This window comes from Haematobia irritans, chromosome 1 (genome assembly GCF_050003625.1).
Source record: "Haematobia irritans isolate KBUSLIRL chromosome 1, ASM5000362v1, whole genome shotgun sequence".
Taxonomy (NCBI): Eukaryota; Metazoa; Arthropoda; class Insecta; order Diptera; family Muscidae; genus Haematobia; species Haematobia irritans.
The window spans coordinates 116,387,702-116,411,170 of record NC_134397.1 but is presented as its reverse complement, the minus strand read 5'-3'; positions in this window follow the sequence as shown (position 1 = coordinate 116,411,170).

The window sequence follows — 23,469 nt, the reverse complement described above, 5'->3', positions numbered from 1 at the left end:
CTGGAAGTGATTTTAAAGTTGTACCTTTGGAAGAACTTCCAAATTTTTTTGCTGGGTACTTCCGGATCACAAATTGGATATCCTAACTACTTTTTTGGAAGCTATTTGGAAGCTGGGATATTTAAAATGCCATTAAGAACGGGTTAAAATTTTTTTCAGTGTAGTGGCGACTTAGGTTACCAAATGTTCATGTCTTAACGTGATTTTTCTCAAGATGGGATTGTGTTACTATTAAACAAAATATTTCCCACTTTATTTTTCTAATATAAGAATACTCAACTTGTCTTAAGCAGTCCCTTGTTAAACCACGAATAAATTACTCCACAAAATTTAAAGCACGGTTAGCAAAAATACAAAGCGTATTGTCTAGAAAAAAAACGTGCAAAGTGGGTGTGAATAAACGAATTAAAATTTGAGAAAAAGGTTCAAGCCCCAAAGTAAATCGTTGCTTAAATGAGTCGTTTGCACACCATTTTATTACAAAGACATCCAAATGGAAAAATGCACTTGGCTATGGTACATATTTCATTGCCTGTATTCCATTTGTGTTGAAATGCAGTAGCGTGCCATAGTCTGCAAAATTTTTTTGTTTTTCAAGTCAAGTCAAGTCTTGTTATTCCTGTTCAATAAATCTCTACAAATAAAATACTTGGTCTTGCTTGCAATATTACTTCACTCAACTATTACTTATGTATAAACTCTTAATAATTATGACCAAAGTTCATGAGAAAGGTTAATTGCATTTGTAAGGACTTAATTGAGATATTTTATGAAAATAACTTAATTCGAACTTAGTATTTGTAAGTGTTACACAAAAAGAAAATTTTAGTTTGACTTACAGTACAATAATAAAATGTTATTTTCAGGAATAGAAAAATGTTGAGATCTCATTTTATTTTTTACGAAGCGGAATATAAAGAAGTCATTCGGTGCCAAGTCAATATTGCTAAGGCGGATGACCCATCATGTCAATGTATTGAGTGCTCAAAAATGCAGTTGTCTTTTGTTGCTTTTCCTGAAGTCTTGGAAGACAACTTTCAAACAAATGGCTACACTAAAAACCAGTGAGCCCAGTAAAAAGGAAAATTTTGGTTAATTTTAGAAAATTTAAATTAATTCTAGAAAATTTTATCTGAACTGTATTACAAACGCATATGTCACGCCGATTTCACAAAACGAGAAAATATTTTTCAACTTTTTTCACTTGTTAAAGAAAATTTCGAAGATTGAAGGAAAAAAAAATTGAGTTCAAAATTGCAAAAATATCTTGAGTTCCATACAAGGTTCATAATAGGCGCATTAGTGGTAAAATTTATAAATTTTAACAAATTTTATTTCATGGGAGACACGAATTTATTAAACCTTCTGCCTTATGTGTTTATAATTTCCCCCTTTTTTAGTTTATTTAAGTAACGTACAAAAACAGAACAAGTATATACGGCGTTAAGTTCGGCAGGGCCCAAGCATAAATATTCACCACCATGAATCAAATACAAAAATTTCCTTTGAGAACTCTTTGTTGTGGTGGTTTACTTGAATGTATATAAAATTTCAGGTGGATTTGATGACGGATACTAATCCAATGAGATCTTTTGGTACGATACCTGAAGTTACCTATAAACTTTCTACATATGGAGACAACAACAGATTTTGCATTTATAAGGAGCATTTTTGTTTAAGTTTTAGAGGAATCTCAAGCATTTTGCCTTGGCGGGCAAGAAAATCTTATGAAATAACGCCTTGCATATGATCTGAAATCTAATTTCTGTGTACTTTCATGTACATTATCCAAATGAACACGAGAAGTATACTTCGTGTCAGTATAATCCCAGCAAAAAAGTATTGCAAATGTTCTTTTTGGATCCGGAAGTGGTGCAAAATTTGCGCAGAAGCGATGAATTTAACACGGACTTGTCATAGGAGGAATGTCCACTATTTCAGCAGCCTTTGCACTGAATATGAATCACTTTTTAGGGTGTGATCTGAATTCAGTATTTTGGATGTGAGTTATAAAATTTTGTAATATTTTGCCAACTAAATAATTTTCATAATTTTTTTTATGATTTTTAGTGCATTCTAACGATTGTCTGAAACGTTTGACCTCAAATATTTTCAAAAATTCGTAATTTTTCTGGATTGGATTTAGGATTTTTATCAACAAAATTGGAATAATTTGTTCCATTTTATTAATTCTTACTCTGTTTTTAATCTATTGAAACAAAAAAGTTTAAAATTACCCATTAAAAATATGAAAAAGTCGAGTTTAAAAAAAATTATATTAAAAGAACTTCCTGTGTAGTTAAAATAAAGAACATCTTTGGAAGGACATTTTTGGAAGTGCTTTTAAAGTTGTGTCTTTGGAAGAACTTCCAATTTTTTTCTTGGATATTAATAAACGCAACTATTTTTTTTTGTAATACGTCAATAAATTTGTTAGCGATTATTAATAGACGTTCAAATTATTTACAAATTATGTTGTTGAGAGCACAAATTATTTGTTCTCTTTTGATAGTAAGTCTTGGTAAAAACTTATTTGTACTAATGACCAGCAAAAACAGAGCTTCCAAAAAAGTAGTTTGGATCCCAAGTTTGTGATCCAGAAGTAGTGCAAACGTGGATCATCTCCAATGAATTTTACATGGATTCTCTCAATTACTTTAGAAATCGTGCCTTGGAAGTCCATTTGAATGAAGAAATTTAAAAAACTAAAATAAAATTGTTTCCAATTTCACTTTTTGTTTTTATCAGTACTTTTTGTTACACTTTCATTTTCTTATTATCTAATTTTTATAAATTGAAAAACTTCTTCGTTTCCATCGGGGGTTGAACCTGGATGCATCAAAACGTCTCAAATGTTTGTGATATGAATCTAATATGACACCACGGCATGACATTCTAATCACTTCCTGAGGTGTTCTTTATTATTATGAAAGAAAAAATTAAGAACTGTGGTTCAAATCTCAACAGCGGCTGTTCTTTTTATTACATATTTTTAATTTTTTTGCATATATTTTTGTATAAATACATTTTTCCATTAAAAATAAACAAAAAATTAAAAATTATCATAATTTATAAAACTTTCCCAAAAGAACATCCATGGAATTTTTTTTTGCGAAATTTATTTCTCCAAAACTTAAATTTTCACTTAAAAAAAGGACTACCTCGGAGGTGGAATAAAACCCGATAGGGGATCTCGAGATGCCCTTTAAAAGAAATGTTTGGGGACTTGTCCAAAAGGACTACATCTGAAGTGGGAAAAAATTGATGGGGGATTCCGCCGTGGTGCAATGGTTAGCATGCCCGCCTTGCATACACAAGGTCGTGGGTTCGATTCCTGCTTCGACCGAACACCAAAAAGTTTTTCAGCGGTGGATTATCCCTCCTCAGTAATGCTGGTGACATTTCTGAGGGTTTCAAAGCTTCTCTAAGTGGTTTCACTGCAATGTGGAACGTCGTTCGGACTCGGCTATAAAAAAGGGGTCCCTTGTCATTGAGCTTAACATGGAATCGGACAGCACTCAGTGATAAGAGAGAAGTTCACCAATGTGGTATCACAATGGACTGAATAGTCTAAGTGAGCCTGATACGTCGGGCTGCCACCTAACCTAACCTAACCTAACCTAACTTCCAATTTTTTTGCTGAGTGGTTGTTAAAAGTACAAATTAATTTGTACCGGATAATGAATAAAAAAATTGGCGTAGTTTTTCCAACAAAAGTATTGGTTCTTAAACTTATTTTTATCTGTGTACAAACGGGAAGATTTGATTTTAGTTTCCTGTAATTTCGATTATCAGTGCGCATTTGATCCCCTCAAGAGGTTAACTCGAGAGACCAGTCTATATCTTACCGATATAGATCGAAATTGAAACTTTATAGTTCCAAGATACTTAGGATAATCGGATAAAAATTGCGGTGCCTAGATATCCACAAATTCAAAATGGATGATCGGTCTAAATGGGGGCTTTACCAAAATATGAAGCGATATTAACCAAATTCGACACAGGTCATTGTGGGCTTAAAAGACTCTAGATTTCCAATTTCGGACAAGTTGTGGAAAAGTGCGGTAGAAGCCAAATCGGAAGATCGGTCTACATGGAGGCTATACCAAAACATGGACCGACACACATCATATTCGGCACACCCATTTGTTGGCCTGAAATACCTTTCGACTTCCACGTTCAAGCAAATCGGAAAAATCTACGGTTTCTAGAAGCCCAAGAGGTCAAATCTGAAGAACCGATACATACATAATTATAATTTCAAGCAAATTGGATAAAGTCTAAGATTTCTAGAAGCCCAAGAAGTCAAATCGGGAGATCGGTCTATAAATGGGGCTATATCAAAACTTGGACGGATACACACCATACTCGGGACACCTATTTGCTGGCTTAAAATACCTTTAGATTTCCGATTTCAGCCAACTCGGATAAAAAATACGGTTTCCAAAAGCCCAAGATCCCAAAATATATATACATTATATAGTCGAAGTCGATATTTCGATGAGTTACAAACGGAATGACAAACTTATTATATCACCATTCTATGATGGTGGGTATAAAAAGCGCTGAATTCGGTACTGACATTTTTTTTTGCAGAAAAGTAGTGTCTACAGTATGGACACTATAATTTTATTGCTTCCAAAGATACAATTTTTCTTCTGCTGGGATGTAATTAGGCCGAAACCCGGCCGCCTGGCAAGCCCGGAATTTCAATTACTCAAGGCGTATGTTTTAAATGTACATTTGTCTGACAGATTTGTACCATTTCATTCAAGCTCATCACTTTGAGAAACAAATCAAATCACTGTCTTTCGAATCATCAGCTGTCACTTGAGCAAATATCAAAACTCCCAGTATCGAAAGTCACTACTACAAAAGAAGCAGCGATTGTCATCTCAGACCTTAAGTTTGTTTGCCAAAACCGATAGTAATATGCCAGTAAATAGGAGTTTAGGTTTCCGTTTTTAAAAACAAATTTGACCAAAAATGTTTACGTTTGATATAAAATCATCGAAGTCAACATGGGAGAGAGTTTCAGAGGCTTCAACATATTTAGGAATTTCAAAGCTTGCAGACAATAACGACTACGCCATGGCGTTTATGCAACTTTACCAAGTCGTAAAATATTGGCAAATATTTTCAAAAAATGTGACTGTGTTTTTGGTTGTCCCAACAAATCCCGGAATGTACGGCACAATGTACCGAATTTCGGCAACCATCATCTGGCAACGCGAGATGTAATGCTATTTCAGTATTTCGGATTTCATTTAAAAAATAAGAAAAACTTTAAAAATAAACTATTTCTTGACTTTTTCGACCTTTATCTCTACATAAGACGTTTTGAATAATACTAGCAAATACTTCATCTAATATTCCACGTCGGTCGAGAAATTGCGTACAACTAATAAGGCTAGAAGCTAATAGAGATACAAGTTCTTATAAACAGCAATTAAGGACAATCTTCAGCAGAGTTAACTATGTACTAAGGTTTGTTAAAACAATTTCAATTTCAGTTTGTTAGCGTCAGTTTCAGTTTCTACTCTCTTGCACTTTGGGAAACCATTGAATCTTGATATTATTGATTCTGCAATCAATTGATTGATAAATTGGCATTGATTTGAGTTTCAATGACAGCTGGAAGATCCTGTGATTTCTGCAAATACTTTGGTGTGGCATTCACTCCAAATATTTACAGTTAAGCCCACCAATGCTGACAACTGAAATACAGGTAGGTTCTCTCATTCTCAGCCATTAAATTATGGCATTGTTTTGAAGCGATTCATATCGCCATACGGTAGAGGGCGTTATGATGCATTTTTAAATGCATGCATTTACCTACTCAAACAGTCATCCATCCAACAATGCCTCCACCCGACCATCGAAAACTTCAGCACCATGAAGAAGAATGCTTCGGGTATGAGTAAACTGACTGACGAATGAGGGCCATATTCCACCGCTGGCAGTAACAAGCGTGTGCCCATGCTGAAAGATCAGTGGTGGCAACTTGGATACCAGCTAATGTTTAGGCTTTTAGACATTAGTCAGATACGCCCCAAGCACAGAAAAGTTTAGAGGTATTAGTTAAATAGAATAGTAAGAAATGCCAGTGAGGGATGCGTAGGAACAGGGATTGCGATATTGAAAGGCCTTTAGAGGTGTAGATAGGACTACTAATGCCTTTCAGTCGGCTGTTGTACAAAACTTTTTTGTGGTACAAAACTTTAAAATTTGGAAGGAATTCAAAAACTCTAACAAAATAAGAACGTGGAGTCGAGTATAAACATACATATATAATTTTATAATATAAACATACATTTACTTAATGCCCGCTTTTATATTTGAAGGTGTCCGTTAACTCCTCGTGGACTACTTATTAATAAAGAGGAACTAAACTTTGTTTTTATACATTTTACTGTGTAATTTTTCACTATTTCCTCCTTATTTCATTTTACTGTCCCAACTCTAAAAAGAGTATAGTGCCCTTTCGTTATTTTTATGAAGACCCCTGATTTCGTTTAACGAACCAAGAAAAATATTGTGCCCATAATGCCAAAATGATAAACAAAACACATATGCTGTTTGTTTTTCAAATGTCTATTCTCTTGGTTCCGAATGTTTATTCTCTTTATTCAAATTAAATAATATTTAGACTTAAGCATATCAAATGTTTGGCCTTATTATAAAACATTTTCCGAAACAACATACAAGCGGTTTCACAGAAATTGTTCTCTTTTGATTATTTCGCTGTGTTATATTGATATCTTTCGTCAAATCTCCCGGTTTCCATCTCTATTTCTTTCTCTATACTCTCTCTTTCGCTTTGAATAAAATATCACAACCAAGGCCGTATTCAGGGGGGGGGGGATGAGGGGGATCAAACCCCCCCGAAATGAATGAATATTTTTATATAAATAAATACAGTCGAAGCTCTGTTTAACGAATATCCCATTTAGCGAAAATCCAATTTAACGAACGTCAAAATTCTTAACATTGAGTATTCTAAATAACGAACAATTGAACAAAATTTACGTTCGATTTAACGAAAAGGCTTTTAATCTTAAGAAAATAAACAACAAAAAATCAGCACTATTTGACGATTGTGAGAATGGCTTAAGTCCTTAGGAAATGTCCACAAAGTACGGCATTCCCAAGATATTTAGATTCCATTAAAATGTTTGAAAACACATATTCAATGGCCGGGTAACTGGTAAAGTTAGGTTAGATAGAGTGGCGCAGCTTCGCTACGGGAAATGGATCTACAACAGAGCCACAGGACTACTCCCTGGTGTGAATAGACCAGTCCCAGTTCTGGCCGAAACGTATGGAAGGGACCGGTCACTTCAACACGGGTTTGTCATTGACGGGGATAAATTTACACTGCAGGCCACGGATTGGACTCATTCCAAACTACATAACCTGGGAGAACTTAGTAGGACTAGACAGGTCCTCATGAACCAATCTGGGACAAACCCTTAGGTACCGGTATTATTTTGATCATCCAAACTGCACCAGAAAGAAAAACTTTTGGACTATGTTGGCCCATAGGTAAATGTCTAGATCAAATAAAATTTTAAAATAAAGAGAGTATAGAAATCAATAAAATATATGAAAATTTAAAAACTACGACAAACTCGAGCACTGGTACTAGCCCTGTGATAGGTTCGTTAGTGGCAATATTTCGTAGGATTGCCAGTTGAACAAGTGGTGAATTTTTCTCTTAATAATGAGTGCTACCCGATTCTATATTTAGCTCAATAACAAGGAACCTCCGTCTTATAGCTGAAGAGAAACTATAAAATACACAGGTATGTCAACATCATTAGTGAGAGGGATAAACTACCGCTGAAAAACTTTTTTGGTGCTCGGTCGAAACGGCAATCTAGCGTTGAGAGTACATCTATGCCGACAGGAGCAGCAGAGTAATGGTGTATGTAGGGCGTTTTAGGAAGATGTTACTATGAACACTACCTATGCCTGGCCTATCTTGAAACCGGGGACTGGAAACAAATTAGGCAATTCGTCTAAGAAGTTAAGAGCACACAAATTATGACATTGGTGTATATAGGCCCCCATACGACAACGAATCTTGGATCCTCTTTTCAATCTAACCTAACCTAGATATATCAAGTTCATCAGGATTATTTTAAGTATTATTTTTTAAGTGTCTCTGTGCTTTATTTTTTTCAAATGATTATGAATTTTTACTCATCTGGTAAAAAACTACGATTTTCAATAAAAGTTAACATTTAATATTCCCGTTCGATTTAACGAATTTTTCTAAATAACGAAAGAGCCTGACAATATATCGTTCGTTAAACCGAGCTTCGACTGTATATATTTTTAGCTGCATAGAAAAATCTTATCGAAGATGTTGAAGAAAAGCTGGAGGTTTTATTTTGAAAAACGCTATAAAAATTGCACAAATCATAGAATACTAGTTGAAAAGTCCGTCAAACGACGCACATTGGGGTTTTTGATACCAAAAATGGGAATTAATTGAAAAATGAAATTTAGGAGAACCGAAAAAATTTTTATAGTCGGTAAAAGTACACAAAATTCCACATCACTAGTGCAAAAATTGTGTCTTTGACAAGTACCGTTGTGTCACTATATATGTTTGAAGTTGGAGTTATTTTACGTTTTCCTTGCGTGCGATATAAATGTAAATTATTGGTGTCTTAAAAATTAGTTTTGAGTGTTTTCTAAAGCGATAATTAAAAAAATAATAGTGGAACCTTCATCCTCAGGTTAATAAGATTATTTTTGTGTTTTTTGTTTTTATATGTGACTTGTGTTATTATTTGAAATTTAGTTTCGCTCGTAAGTCTTTAAATTAGAGGATTTCGAGAAATATGTCGACAAATAATTGTGAATAAAGCCAAATTAAGTAAAAAAGTTTATGTTTTCTAAAACAATAAACTCTTTTGAAAGCATAGATGCAAAAGTTGTCTGCACTTTTTTGCACATCTTGAAATTAAATGGAAATACATTTTTCAACCCCTGGTACTATATGTCCCCAACCGTGCACAAATATTTATTACTTGGAGCAGAAATAATTAAGCACGCTTTACTTCCAATTGGACAGTTGTCGGAAGAAGCGCAAGAAGCTCGAAACAAAGATTTTAAAAATTTTAGAGAGCATTTTTTGCGAAAATGTTCTATGGAAAAATCAAATGAAGAGATATTTAAAAGACTGTTAATTAACATACTTCGGATCCAGTTATATCAGAAATGAGAAATTAAAAGAGAAGAAACCCCACAATTTGCCTATGGAAGCAATTCAAATGTTGATATTTGAGTCAAATCTTGATGGTGATCAAAATGCCAGTGTTGATGATAATGATCCATATAGTAATTTTACTGACGTGATGATTGTGATGATGATGATAATAATTGTTAAGAATCAGATCAAAAAGCAGATATTCATTCTCTTTTTTTTTTTTCTTGCAAATTAAATAATGGAAAACAAATAAAATGTGGACTAAAAAATATTTAAAATTTGATTGGTTTTATGTCTTTTAGTGAATTTGGCCGAAAAAAGTTAAAACTATAAACAGGGAAAGCTACTTCGAATTAATTCCCGCTTTTGACATCAAAAACCCCACAGTGCGACGGCCGAAAAAACAAATTGTTTTTGTTCTCGCACCACAAATTTCATATTTGGAAGATGTCTTTCTGTTTTTATTTGTGTTTGTTGTTCTTTTTGTGAACATGACTCGCTTTGTTTAGCCATAGGAACAACAACGAAATAGCCAAACACACATGTGTAAATGAAATGGCGCAAAACCTGCGAAAAGAACCTGCCTAATTCAGCGATTGAAGCACTTGGAGAATGCAATAAAGAGATATTTCCAAACGTGCATATTCTTTTAAAAATTTTGGTCAATTTGCCAGTTACTCAGGGATGGAAAATACAATTTTTAAGAATGTACAAAAAAGGTATTTTTTGAGCGGAAAGGTACTTTTTACAAAAATTTTACTGGAAAATTATTGTCAAGAGACTACATTTTAAAGAAAATAAAATTTTGACAAAATTTTCTATATAAATAAAATTTTGACAAAATTTTCGATATAAATAAAATTTTGCAAAAATTTTCCATAGAAATAAAATTTTGCAAAAAAAATTCTGTAGAAAAAAAAAATTTGCAAAATTTTTTCTATAGAAATAAAATTTTGCAAAAATTTCCTATAGAAATAAAATTTTGACAACATTTTCTACCGAAATAAAAAATCGATAATATAGAATCGCATTATTTTTTCGACTAAAACATTCTTGAAGATCAATAAAATCCTGTTTTTGACTATGTCTTTTACAAAATCGAGATTTTCTTCCCACATGAACATGTCTGTTTTGCCATATTTGTAAAAGACTATTATCAAATAAGGTTGATTAATACTTTCTCAAAATATTAAAATATTTTGTCAAAGATATTGTACCATAAATCTGATATCGACTCAAAAATGTCTATACAAAAGGTACTAAATCATTCGCGGGGGTACTACGGTACTGACCGGGGTGAAAAAGTATTGAAAAAAGTACTATAGTACTGCATTTTCCATCCCTGCAGTTACTACGTACTCATCCGAACTTTCATTTTCAACAATGAAGAGATTAAAGACGTATCTTAGAAATTCGACTAGCGAGAGTAGACTCAATGGCATTAATGTCGGTTCATCGCCGAATAAATGTGCCGACTGAAGAAGTCGTTGATTTATTTGCTGCCCAAAAAGCCCGTCGGCTCAATTTAATATTGTAAAAATATTGTATACATACCTATGCATAAATAAAATTTTCTACACATGAGATTATATGAATATTTTTTTTTAAGTTGTTCAAGAAGTCGAATCGGTGGATCTGTTTATATGGGTGTTAAATTAGGTTAGGTGGCGGCCCGATGTATCAGGTTCACTTAGACTATCCAGTCCATTGTGATACCACAGTGGTGAACTGGGTGTTATATCGAAACCTAGGTCGATATAACCCTTCGAACATGACATGCCTGCAGACAAAAGTCAAGTTTTTATGCAAAATTTCAGCTCGATAGTTTCATTATTCTAGGCTGTAGAGTGATCACAACAGACAGACGGGCATCAATACATTGTCTAGCATTTTCAAATTTCGTGAGTTTCATTTTGAATAATAATCAAATCACTATCAGAAAAATTCGCACTTCGTTCGACAATGCCACACGATTTTTATGGGTGTTATAGGTATGGAACACGAGGCAGCGAAGATTGTTCCAAAATTGCTAAATTCTGTGCCAAAGCAACGTCGCATGGACATAGCTCTGGAGCTGTTGAACATCAACAGTAGTCTCACAATTTAAGGTGGGTAATAACTTCGAATTTAGTCGCTAAAATCGCTAAAGTGAAAACATATTAAGAAAAAAAAGAGGCATACAATTATACATATTTGTTACATATTTTATTATAACTTGATGGGGAATTGCCCAAAACAAAATTTCACAAAGTTTGTATTCCATAAAATGGATTATTAAAGAAAAGTAATCGTGAAAAATGACGATTTTAGCGGCTAAACTCGAACTTAATACCCACCTTTAGGGCAAGAATCTTTGAAATTTGTTTCCCTCTAATAATGTCATATGTCTTTGAAGTAAGGCATAGTTTTCTTAAAGTAAAGACAAACATTTTTGTTATAAAGAAATGATTTTGAGACATGCTTTAAATTTCCATTCCAATGACGAAATTCATTCACTCTCATTTAAGGCCTTTAGAACGATTATTTCAGAAGTTACCCGCATATATTCTCCTAATGGGTATAAGAAACCCATTTATTTATACTATATTTACTATTTGTATATGTGTGTGTTTATATATCTTGATGCAATGTTTTTTGCAGCTCACTTCGTCAAAGTAAATTGCCACTTTGTGTGCAAATGAAGTAACAGGAGCAGCTAAACAATGGCTAAAATGAGGAGAAAAAAATCCACGACAACCATCATGATGACGATGACGACGAAAGCTACAACAACAGCAACAATTCAATTTAAGTTAGCCACCTAGTCAACGCGAAATAAAAGACCAGAAGTAACAAATGCAGAAATGGCAATGGAAAATGCTATTCAACAATTGTTGATAGCGAACCGGCAAATCTATTTGACGGAATAACTCAGACCTTAGACCGGAACCGGAAAGTGATGTGTGCAGTACAGACGGCTGTAAGAGATATATAAAGTTATATATTCCTAATAGCAGCTCCTATACTTCATTGAAATACTTGATTTTTTAAAAAATTAATTTAAAAACACTTTCAGTTATTTAAAAATTATAAAAGAGAATAATTTCAAGAAATAAACAAATGATAACTAAATAAAATTAATTTAATACAAACTATTACCATGTAATTTAATCTATTTTACTTAAATTTTATTTCATGTAATTAAATTGCGTTGAAATGTTACCAATTAAATTTAATTTATATTAATAAAATTTATTTCAATTTAAAGTAACTCAAAATAAATGAAACTTAACTAAATTGAAATAAATGAAAATTAATTTGATTATAAAAAAGTTACTAAATTAAAATAATTTATATTAAAATAAGATTTATTAATTTTTATAATTTTAAAATCATAAAAATTATCTTGTAAATAATAAGAAGAAATAATATAGATGTTATTATAACTAAACTAAAATAAATGGATTAAGTTAATAAAAAACCTGTTAATATTATTTAATTTAGTTAAATTTTATTTCATGTAATTAAATTTAGTTTGGAATATAATTAAAAAAAAATAATAATAAAAACTATTATGATTAAATTATCAATACATATTTTCCAATTAAATTTAATTTAATAGTCTAAAAATATTTCAATATAAAATAACATAAATTACATGAGACTTAACAACAATAAAATAAATCAAAATTAATTTCCCTTTTTACAATTTCAAAATAATTTTACTAATAAAGAAATACTAAATAAAAAACAAGGGGCCTCCTTTTTAAAGCAGAGTCCGAACGGCATTTCGCATAGCGGTGAAACCATTTAAAGAAGCTTTTACACTCTCAAAAATGTCACGGGCCTTACTGATAGGTGAAAAACCTTTTGGTGTTTGTTCAAACTGGGATTGAACCCTGACTCTATGTACATGTTACCGAACATGCTTACAATTGCATATTCATTGATATTATTGCGTTATTGAAATGAAAAATCCAGATTCCAATCTACACAATGATGACTACAAAGAAAAATATCACAAAACTACAGTCAAACTTCTCTACAGTGAACTTCTATACAATGTAGCTCTCTTTATAACAAACAATTTTCAAAAAACACTGTTTTTTCCTTCTCACTTTCTTGTATTCCTATATAATTTGTAATTTTTCTTTGACTGCATTTCCAATTGAAAAGTTTATTAAAGTCGAAAGCGTAATCAATTAAAAAAATAATGTCAATTAAGAAAATTATTGAAAATTTTTACATTTTTAAAAAAATTAATTATCCCAATTAACATATTATTTAAATAAAAAATATTTCCAATTAAAACAAGTAAGGAAAGTCTAAAGTCGGGCCGGGCCGACTATATTATACCCTGCAGCACTTTGTAAATCAACATTTGCGATACCATATCAAATCCGTCAAATGTGTTGGGTGTTATACATATATTTAAATCTGACCCGATCTGGACAGAATTTGTTAGACTTCTACAAAATCTATAGACTTCAAATTTAAGTCCGCTAACACCCTGGGGTGGAACACAATGTTAGTAAAAAACAAGTAAGTAAAGTCTAAAGTCTGGCGGGCCGACTATATTATACCCTTTACCACTATGTAAACCAAAATTTGTGTTACAATCGCAACACCTTCAAATTTGTTGGAAGTTATTATGAAGGTTTATATTCCCATAAAAATATTTTATCTTAATCGATTTGGAGACAATTTTTTGCACTTCTACAATATCTCTAGATTTAAAATTGCAATCTAAATTTAAATATAAACGCCCTGATATGAAACACAATATTAGTAAAAAATATGGGAAATATAAAGCTAGAGCAATTTTAATGCAATTGTACAAAAATATGTATTGGAGATAAAGGACAATTTGAGTAGTATTTACAATTTTTGCTACTTAGCAGTGGCGATTTTACAAGGATATTGGTTAGATTTCGCCAAGATATTTGGTCAATTGTGGGTTGTGATATATTATTTGACCAAGTCGGGCGAGCTTTATTTAAAACTCGACCGTTCTGTGGAAAGTAGTGTGTAGGATATGACAACGATATGGGGAATCATCACAGAATTTTGTGTAAAATGTGGGTATTTTGGCCATATTTGTATACACCGGAAGAACAAATATATGGAGGCTTTATTTAAATTTGAACCAAATTAGATCAAGCTTGACACACTTAAATAGTATATTAAATATATTCTCTGTGGAAAGTGTTGAGTTAATTGGTAAAACTCCCATTGAAAATGGGTCTAAAATATGAAACATTATACCATAATTCCCCAGCTCCGGCGTGCATATATCGGAGCTATATCTAAATCTGAACCTATTTTGACCAAATCTGAAACCGATTTCAACTAAATTTGGCACAATTAACGATACTATTAAACGTACTCCTTGTGCAAAATTTGAAGGAAGTCAGGGCAAAACTCTGGATTTTGAGGCCATATAAGTCCAAATCGGACGAAAGATATATATGGGAGCTATATCTAAATCGGAACCGATTTTAACCAAATTTGGCACACTTAATGATGTTTGCTTCAAATGTGCCACATTTGAAGCAAATCAGGGCAAAACTCTGGCTTTTGAGGCCATATCAATAGCGATTATCATTGAGCCAAAGTAAAACTCTGTGTAAAATTTGAAAACGATCGGACTTATACTGCGAGCTGTACATTGCACACAAAATTACATATACAGGCAGACGGACATCGCTAACTCGACTCAGAATTTAATTCTAAGACGATAGGTATACTAAACCATGGGTCTCCGACTTTTCCTTCTTTGCGTTACATACAAATGCACAAACTTATTATACCCTGTACCACAGTAGTGGTGAAGGGTATAAAATACATTTTGTCCTTCTCCAATAACATCCATGTACAATGAATTTAGGAAATTTTAAACACCGAAAAATAGTTACGTGATATTATAGATTACGCAACCTAAATTTTAGAATGCGAAATTTACAAAATATTACGGACAAATTTCCTTCAAATAATGAAATTCTAATTAAAATAAAGTTTATAATCTTTGCTCCAAATTTTTTTTCATTAAATTTAGGACACAAATTTTGTACATTTTCGTCCCTCCGTTAAAGTCCCATGTCTTTGAACTAAGGCTAATTTTCCTTAAAGTAAAGAAATGCATTTTTGATTTAAAGAAATTTTCCTTAAATTAACTGAAATATTGAAACTTTGGATTTAAGATAAAAACGTTTCAAATATAGGCTAAGACTTATTTTGAGGATTTAGTGTCTTTGGTTTAAAGATTTTTTGAATTAAGAAAACATTTTTTACTTTGAAGTATCCATTATAATTTGGATTTGTAAACTGGCATTTGTTTGTACGTAAGTACCTTTATTAATAAACCGCGAGAAGAGAATGAAAATTGATTAATGAGATCTATATCCTAATTTTAATTTTATTGATCCTAGATTTAAAGCCAGATGGGTCGCTAAAAAATTTCTTTATTTTACAGAAGCCGCATCTTTGGCTCGGAATCAATACCAAAATCCTTAAGGGAAGGTCAAAATCTTTGGACCCAAGAAAACTTTTTGAGTGTAGAAACCCCGATAGTGGCAACGCAACTTCAATTTATCACATTGAACCAGTCTAATATCCTTTCTTACCTAAGTAGATGGATGGTTCGCGAATTGCCTGGTTGTTACTTGAGGCGACCAACTGGCCAAACAACCGTTGGTTGGCGTTTGGATATCGAGTTTATGCATTACTATGATGTGATATGACCGTGTTGACTGGTAGCCGCCTCATGCATAAATATCTTCAAATATAATCTTTAAGGAATATTTTAAATGGTTTAAACAAAAAAAAAAAACGAAAACAACAACAGCAACAAATACAACATATTATTGTATTTAGATATATATATATATATATATATATATATATATATGAAACATTAGATATGAAGAATTTGAGCATTTTAATATAACCCACCAAACTATTATCATTATTATATTTTTTTTATACACTGTTAGAAAAATATGTTTTTCATATGTTCTGATATAAGGCGGCCGGATGGGCTCACTTAGACTATTCAGTCCATTGTGATACCACATTGGTGAACTTCTATCTTATCAATGACAAGGGACCTCCTTTTTATAGCCGATTCCGAACGGCGTTCCACATTGCAGTGAAACCACTTAGAGAAGTTTTGAAACCCTCAGAAATGTCACCAGCATTACTGAGGTGGGATAATCCACCGCTGAAAAACTTTTTGGTGTTCGGTCGAAGCAGGAATCGAACCCACGACCTTGTGTATGCAAGGCGGGCATGCTAACCATTGCACCACGGTGGCTCCCTGTTCCGATATAAACAAAATATGTTTCGGGCACAATTTTTAAACACAATATATTTAAGTGCAAACATGTGATGTTCCTAAACTAACACTAAATGTTTGGTGTTTAATGCTATTAAAAAACTGTTCACGCCTAAATAAAATTATAATTATATTATAAAATTATTTATGTATGTTTATACTCGACCCCACGTTCTTCTTTTGTTAGAGTTTTTGAATTCCTTCCAAAACTTCAAGCTTTTATACCAAAAGCAGTTTTTTGTTACAAGCTTGTTATTTTTGCAATAAAAAAACAAGTATATAAGGCCGTAGGTTCGGCCAGGCCGAATCTTATGTACCCTCCACCATGGATTGCGTAGAAACTTCTACGAAAGACTGTCATCCACAATCGAAATACTTGGGTTGTGGTATCCTAAAACTTCTTAACATCGTTTTCTAAATTGTGATTGATGTGGAGCAATTTTTGTGTGATTGGAAATCGATTTATCTGAGGGATATATATAACTATAGACCGATATGGACCTAGTTAGGCATGGTTGTTAACAACCATATACTAGCACAATGTACCAAATTTCAACTCACTCGGATGAAATTTGCTCCTCCAAGGGGCTTTAAAACCAAATTTCGGGATCAGTTTATATAGGGGCTATATATGATTATGGACTGATATGGACCACTTTTGGCATGGTTGTTAAATATCATATACAATCACCACGTACCAAATTTCAAGCAGATCGGATGAATTTTGCTTCTCCAAAAGGCACCGGAGGTCAAATATGGGGATCGGTTTATATGGGAGCTATATATAATTATGGGCTGATAGGAACCAATTCCTGCATGGTTGTTGGATACCATATACTAAGATCACGAACCAAATTTCAACCGAATGGGAAGAATTTTGCTCTTCCAAGGGGCTCTGGAGGTCAAATCTGGGGATCGGTTTATATGGGGCCTATATATAATTATGGACCGATTTCGACCAATTTTTGCATGGGAGTTTGAGGCCATATATTAACACCACGTACCAAATTTCAACGGAATCAGATGAATTTCAAGAGCGATACAACGATTATAATGAACTTCCAATTTTTTGATACCATTTTGGTAGTACTCCTTCGGTTTAGCCTCAAAATAGGCCTCAGTTTCGGCGATCACCTCTTCATTGCAGCCAAATTTTTTCCCTGAGAGCATCCTTTTGAGGTCTGAGAACCAGAAAAAGTCACTGGGCCAAATCTGGAGAATACGGTGGGTGGGGAAGCAATTCGAAGCCCAATTCATGATTTTTTGCCATCGTTCTCAATGACTTGTGGCACGGTGCGTTGTCTTGGTGGAACAACACTTTCTTCTTCGTCATATGAGGCCGTTTTGTCGCGATTTCGACCTTCAAACGCTCCAATAACGCCATATAATAGTCACTGTTGATGGTTTTTCCCTTCTCAAGATATTCGATAAAAATTATTCCATGCGCATCCCAAAAAACAGAGGCCATTACTTTGCAAGGCTGGTACTATATAAAAATAATATGCATTTAATACTAGCGACGCCATCTATGTGTCAGACCGGGGACTTATCAGCCAACCTGTTACAAAGAATATGAAACTAATTATAATATTTTATTTATATATGTTAAATTTTATACTTAATCGAACCTAGGACCATCCGTTTCATACAATTTTCAAATTTTTTAGAGATAATCGCGAATTAATTTAGGAGATATGAACAAAACTAAAAATTTAGATTTGGAAGGAAGTGTTGATTTTGGTAGCTATCTGATATATAAAGCATACAGGCGTGTATGTTTACTTATAGTGTGTAAGCGTATTTAAGGAAACTTCGTTTAAATGAAATAAACCACTCTATTTCCAAACGTATGATACTCCCTTCATATATACAAACATCGTTTGCGACTGTTTTCCATACTTTTGTGTTTTTTTTTCTTAGCGTATTTCATATTTAGTATACTGAGTAGAGTATGACGATTTAAATACGTTCCTTAGAACCGAAGTCTCAAAAGTGACTTATACAAAATTAAGTATGCATATAGCCAAAGAAAAAATACTTTCCTCCATAACAAAATTTTACAAAAACAAAATTCTCCATGAGGAATAAAGTATTTTCTTTTCACATAAACCCGAATTTATGACAAGCGATGCAACGATTGTCTCTAATATTTTTGATTTGCTTCTACAAGGACGAAAAAGACTGTTTTTCATATGTTTGGGTGTAAAAATTATATGTTTGCAACCCAAATTTTTTAACACAATATTATTAAGTGCAAGCATACAATGTTCATAAACCAGCGTAACATTTTTGGGTCATATATATTAATATGTTAGAACATATTATGTTTGGGACATAAACTATTTGTAAACATAATATGCTTGGATGCAAACATATGTTAAGTTAGAAATAGCCTATAAACATATATGTGTTTAGAAAGAAAGACCTAGAGAGTATGCTGCAAGTAAAGGAATGGAAGTAACCAATTGGCGCCTTAAAAATATATATACACAAAGAAAATTTCATTAAAATTCTTTCTACCAATGCCTAAGGTGAAACATAATATGTGTGAACAATACAAACAAAATTATGTTTGGACCAATTCTTAAAATATATATGCTTAAACAAAATGTGTTTGGGGTATATGTTACAGAAGCGATTTTGTTTTTGAGGGTGTAAAGAAAATACATTTCTGTCAAAAGAAAACTTCTAAAATTTCGTTCCTCAGAAAAGAAAACTCTTCTTTCAGTGTAAGTAGTGTTGAGTTCTCCTCAGTCTTCGGTATATACCCTTCGATCATTTTTGTATTCGTTGAGCTCCTCCCGAGCCCATATAGAAGTGTAATAGTTAATGAGCTTCCAGCTGAACTGCATTTTATTTTGATTTATTTCAAAAACTTGTACAACAAGAATAATATATTCTTAAATTTACAGTACAGGGAAGTTTATCCAATGTTTACATAATTACATAAAATGAAACTTAAAAGTAATTAGAAAAAATAATGATAACATAATCACGAAGTTATAGGCAATAAAGTTACACTAAGGATTTGAAACAATCTAATTGGTTCAACAGAAGAAAATAATCGAGAACGTTCATCGGTTAAAACTAGAAGTGCCCATATGTAATAGGTACTTTTTGTTAATGTGGTATCCCAATGGACTGAGTAGTCTAAGTGACCCAGAAACTTAATCGGGCTGCCACTTTAACCTAACCTAACCGACACTAAGAATGAAGTTAACAATTAATCTATAGGTTTACTATAACGATTATAAAAATATATAAAATTAAATAAATAAATCAGCAGTGAAATTGACTAATTACATTTATATAGTTAAAAAAAAAAACAACATTCAATAATAAATCAAAGAAACAAAGACTTTCAGGTGATAGCGAAGTAATTAAACATGTTTGCCTTAAATATATTGGTTGCGTTGCACTAACGGTATAACTATGACTACAAACGCGGTCGTTTAGTTATGAAGTTTGATTCATCGTTACGCGCGGAGAAGAAATATGATCACCTCAAACATGTTCCAAGAGCAAAATGTTATTTTTGTATGGTGACCATGTAACATGTTTGTCACTAAAATGTTATTTTCTCGTCAAATATAACCTGCTTGCCGAAATCAGATACATGATTTCCGAGAAAATAACAGGGTTGTGAAAACCATGTTACATGGTCACCACCCAAAAAAAAACATTTTGCTCTTAAAACATGTTTGAGGTGATCATATTCCTTCTCTGGGTGTATGCACTCCTTACATTATTTGATTCTCCATATAATCTTAATACTCGACTCGGAATTTTTCGTTTCCAATATCTACACTTAATGAATCCTTATATAGATTCCAAGCAGATGATGATCTTACCAGTGTATAAAACCATCTTGAATAGGCATAATGAAAAGTCGCGCCGCCGATTTCAGTCGCCATCGACCATTTTTTGCCAGTCGACGCCGCCGCCGAATATGTCGACTCAAATTTAGCCGCCAATTAATCAAAAATATCGATTTAAATCAGAAAAATGTATTTATAATTGTAGCATTCTTTCCAAAACGTTTAACCTTCTATTCACAATCAAACATTTTCAAGCTGCTATAATGACTTTTTAACCCTTTCGACCCCGAATTTTTATGGGTATCGCTAAATTTTTTTTACTTTTAATCATGTTGAAGTCATTTAAGAAGCGTCTAGCCAATTTTCGGGTCGCCACGCCCATTCGTTTAGGCGGTAGAGAATGTTGCCTGTGGGCAACTTTGGGCAATTGTGACTACAAAATAGTTTGTTTTGTAATGATAGACGTATTACGTTTTATTGGATTTTTGTTAGTTTTTTGTTATTTTACAGTAAATATATACTTAGATGCGCGCGTGAGTGGAATTTCAATCACGCTCAAACACATTCACGAAGAAATATTTGTACTCACGCACGCCATGTGGGTAGGAACACGACAATTTTCGTGGCTCAATAAAATTCTGGTAATTAACGAAATTTCTCGTGACTCACGCTATTGAAATCTTAAGCGTGATTAAATAAGTAAGGGTGATTAAAATCGGTGAGCTTGAATTTAATCGTGAACGTGAATTTGTTCGTGATTGTGGCTTTTTTACCGTGAGTGTGAATTTTATCGTGAACATGAATTTTATCGTTAACGTGAATTTTATCTTGAGCATAAGTTGGATCGTGAGGGTGGGTTGGATCGTGAAAGAAAATTTTTATCGGGAGCGTGATTTCGGAGAAAGTTTACTCACTCACAATCAGCGTTGCCAATTTAGCTTTTTTCCCGCTAGATTTGGCTTTTTTTGAAGACGTTTAGCGGGGAAAAAAATGTATTTAGCTTTTAGCTTTTTTCTGGCTTTTTTTCATGACCCCTTTAGCTATTTTTGGCTTTTTTTTATTTTCGACATGTTCCTATTGAAATATGGATAAAACTTCGTTGTTATCTAAGCCTTGCTGCCAGAATAAGGTTTTCCACATATTTCAATTCCTTATATAAACTGTCAGTAAATTTTTAGGAATATTAGCATTTGACTCGTTTATCCTTTTTCTGTTATTATAATATTCTAAAGTTATTATGATATTACTAAATTAAAATAGTAGATGTGAATTGCTTTATACATTGAAAAAATATTGTGGTGAGGCCAAAGATTTCATTTCCTTAAAATACGAACGCGAATTTTTGTTATAATAGCATTTGTGAATTTCTCTTATATAAACTGTTTTCCTTGTCCAATAGCCGATAAATTCTTTTTGTCCTTATAGTTAAGTGATTCAACTTAAAAATGGGTATCTTTTCATGAAAGACGGCTAGGTTAGGTTAGGTTAGGTTAAAGTGGCAGCCCGATTAAATTTCAGGCTCACTTAGACTATTCAGTCCATTGTGATACCACATTTAACTAAAAGTACCTATTACATATGGGCACTTCTAGTCTTAACCACTGAACCTTCTCTATTATTTACTTTTGTGGAACCAACCAGATTGCTCCAAAAACATTAACAAACTGCTTAAGTTAACGTTTTCCATGTCAGCCAGTAATCTAAAGCTATATGCTCCTAAAATTCGCTTACGCCTTACACAAAAAGCAGGACACTCACACAAGAGGTGTTTAATTGATTCCTTTTCCTCCACGTCATGACAGCTTATACAATAGTCATTATACTTCGCACCTATAGTTTTTGCAAATTCGCCTATCAGGCAGCGACCCGTTATAGCAGATATTAGGAGTGCTATCTGACGCCTTGAGAACACTAGCATATCTAGTGTGCGGTTTAAGTTTAAATGGGGCCATATTTGCTTGGTGTCGTTACAACCCTTGCAATTTTCCCATCGAATATTGGCCATCATAACAGCCTTCTCACGCAGTAAGAGCTTGCAGGTGGCCAGAGGCATACCAACAGATTCTAGTTCCCCTGGAATATGTAAGGTAGTTCCTAGCCTTGCTAACACATCTGCTTCACAGTTCCCCGGTATGTTCCTATGACCAGGCACCCATATTAGGTGAATATTGTACTGCTCAGCCATCTCGTTGAGAGATTTGCGGCAGTCTATGGCCGTTTTTGAGTTAAGGAACACAGAGTCCAAGGATTTTATTGCAGGTTGACTGTCTGAGTATATATTAATGCCAATATTTGTTGGAACATTACTTCTCAGCCAATTCACCACCTCTCTTATTGCCAATATTTCAGCCTGAAAAACACTACAGTGATTAGGTAATCTTTTCGCTATTCGAATTTCCAGATCTTTAGAATATACTCCGAACCCCACTTGTCCATTCAATTTGGAGCCATCAGTATAGAAATCTATATATCTTTTATTCCCCGGGGTCTGTGTACACCACGCCTCACTGTTGGGAATTAGATTTTCAAACTTTTTGTCGAAAAGTGGTTTTGCCAGGGTGTAATCCACTACGTTAGGCACATCTGGCATTACTTTGAGGACCGAACTATGACCGTACATTTTTTCCGACCATAGCGATAGCTCGCGCAACCGCACAGCCGTTGTTGCAGATGACTGTTTGGCCAAAATGTCTAAAGGCAATAGATGTAGCATGACATTAAGGGAGTCTGTTCCTGTCTTACTAAATGCGCCTGAGATACATAAGCTCGCCATACGCTGAACTTTATCTAAACAAGTCGGTTTCTGAAGCGCCGGCCACCAGACTACAACACCATATAGCATTATAGGTCTAACCACTGCCGTGTATAGCCAATGCACAATTTTTGGTCTTAGTCCCCACTTTTTCCCTATTGCCTTTTTGCACGAGTACAAAGCTACCGTGGCTTTTCTCGCCCTCTCTTCAATATTAAGCCTAAAATTCAGCTTCCTGTCCAAAATAACGCCAAGGTATTTTGCACACTCACCAAAGGAAATTTCAGTACCCCCTAAGGAAATGGGCCTAACCGTGGGAGTTTTGCGATCTTTGCAGTACATGACTATTTCTGTCTTTGCTGGATTT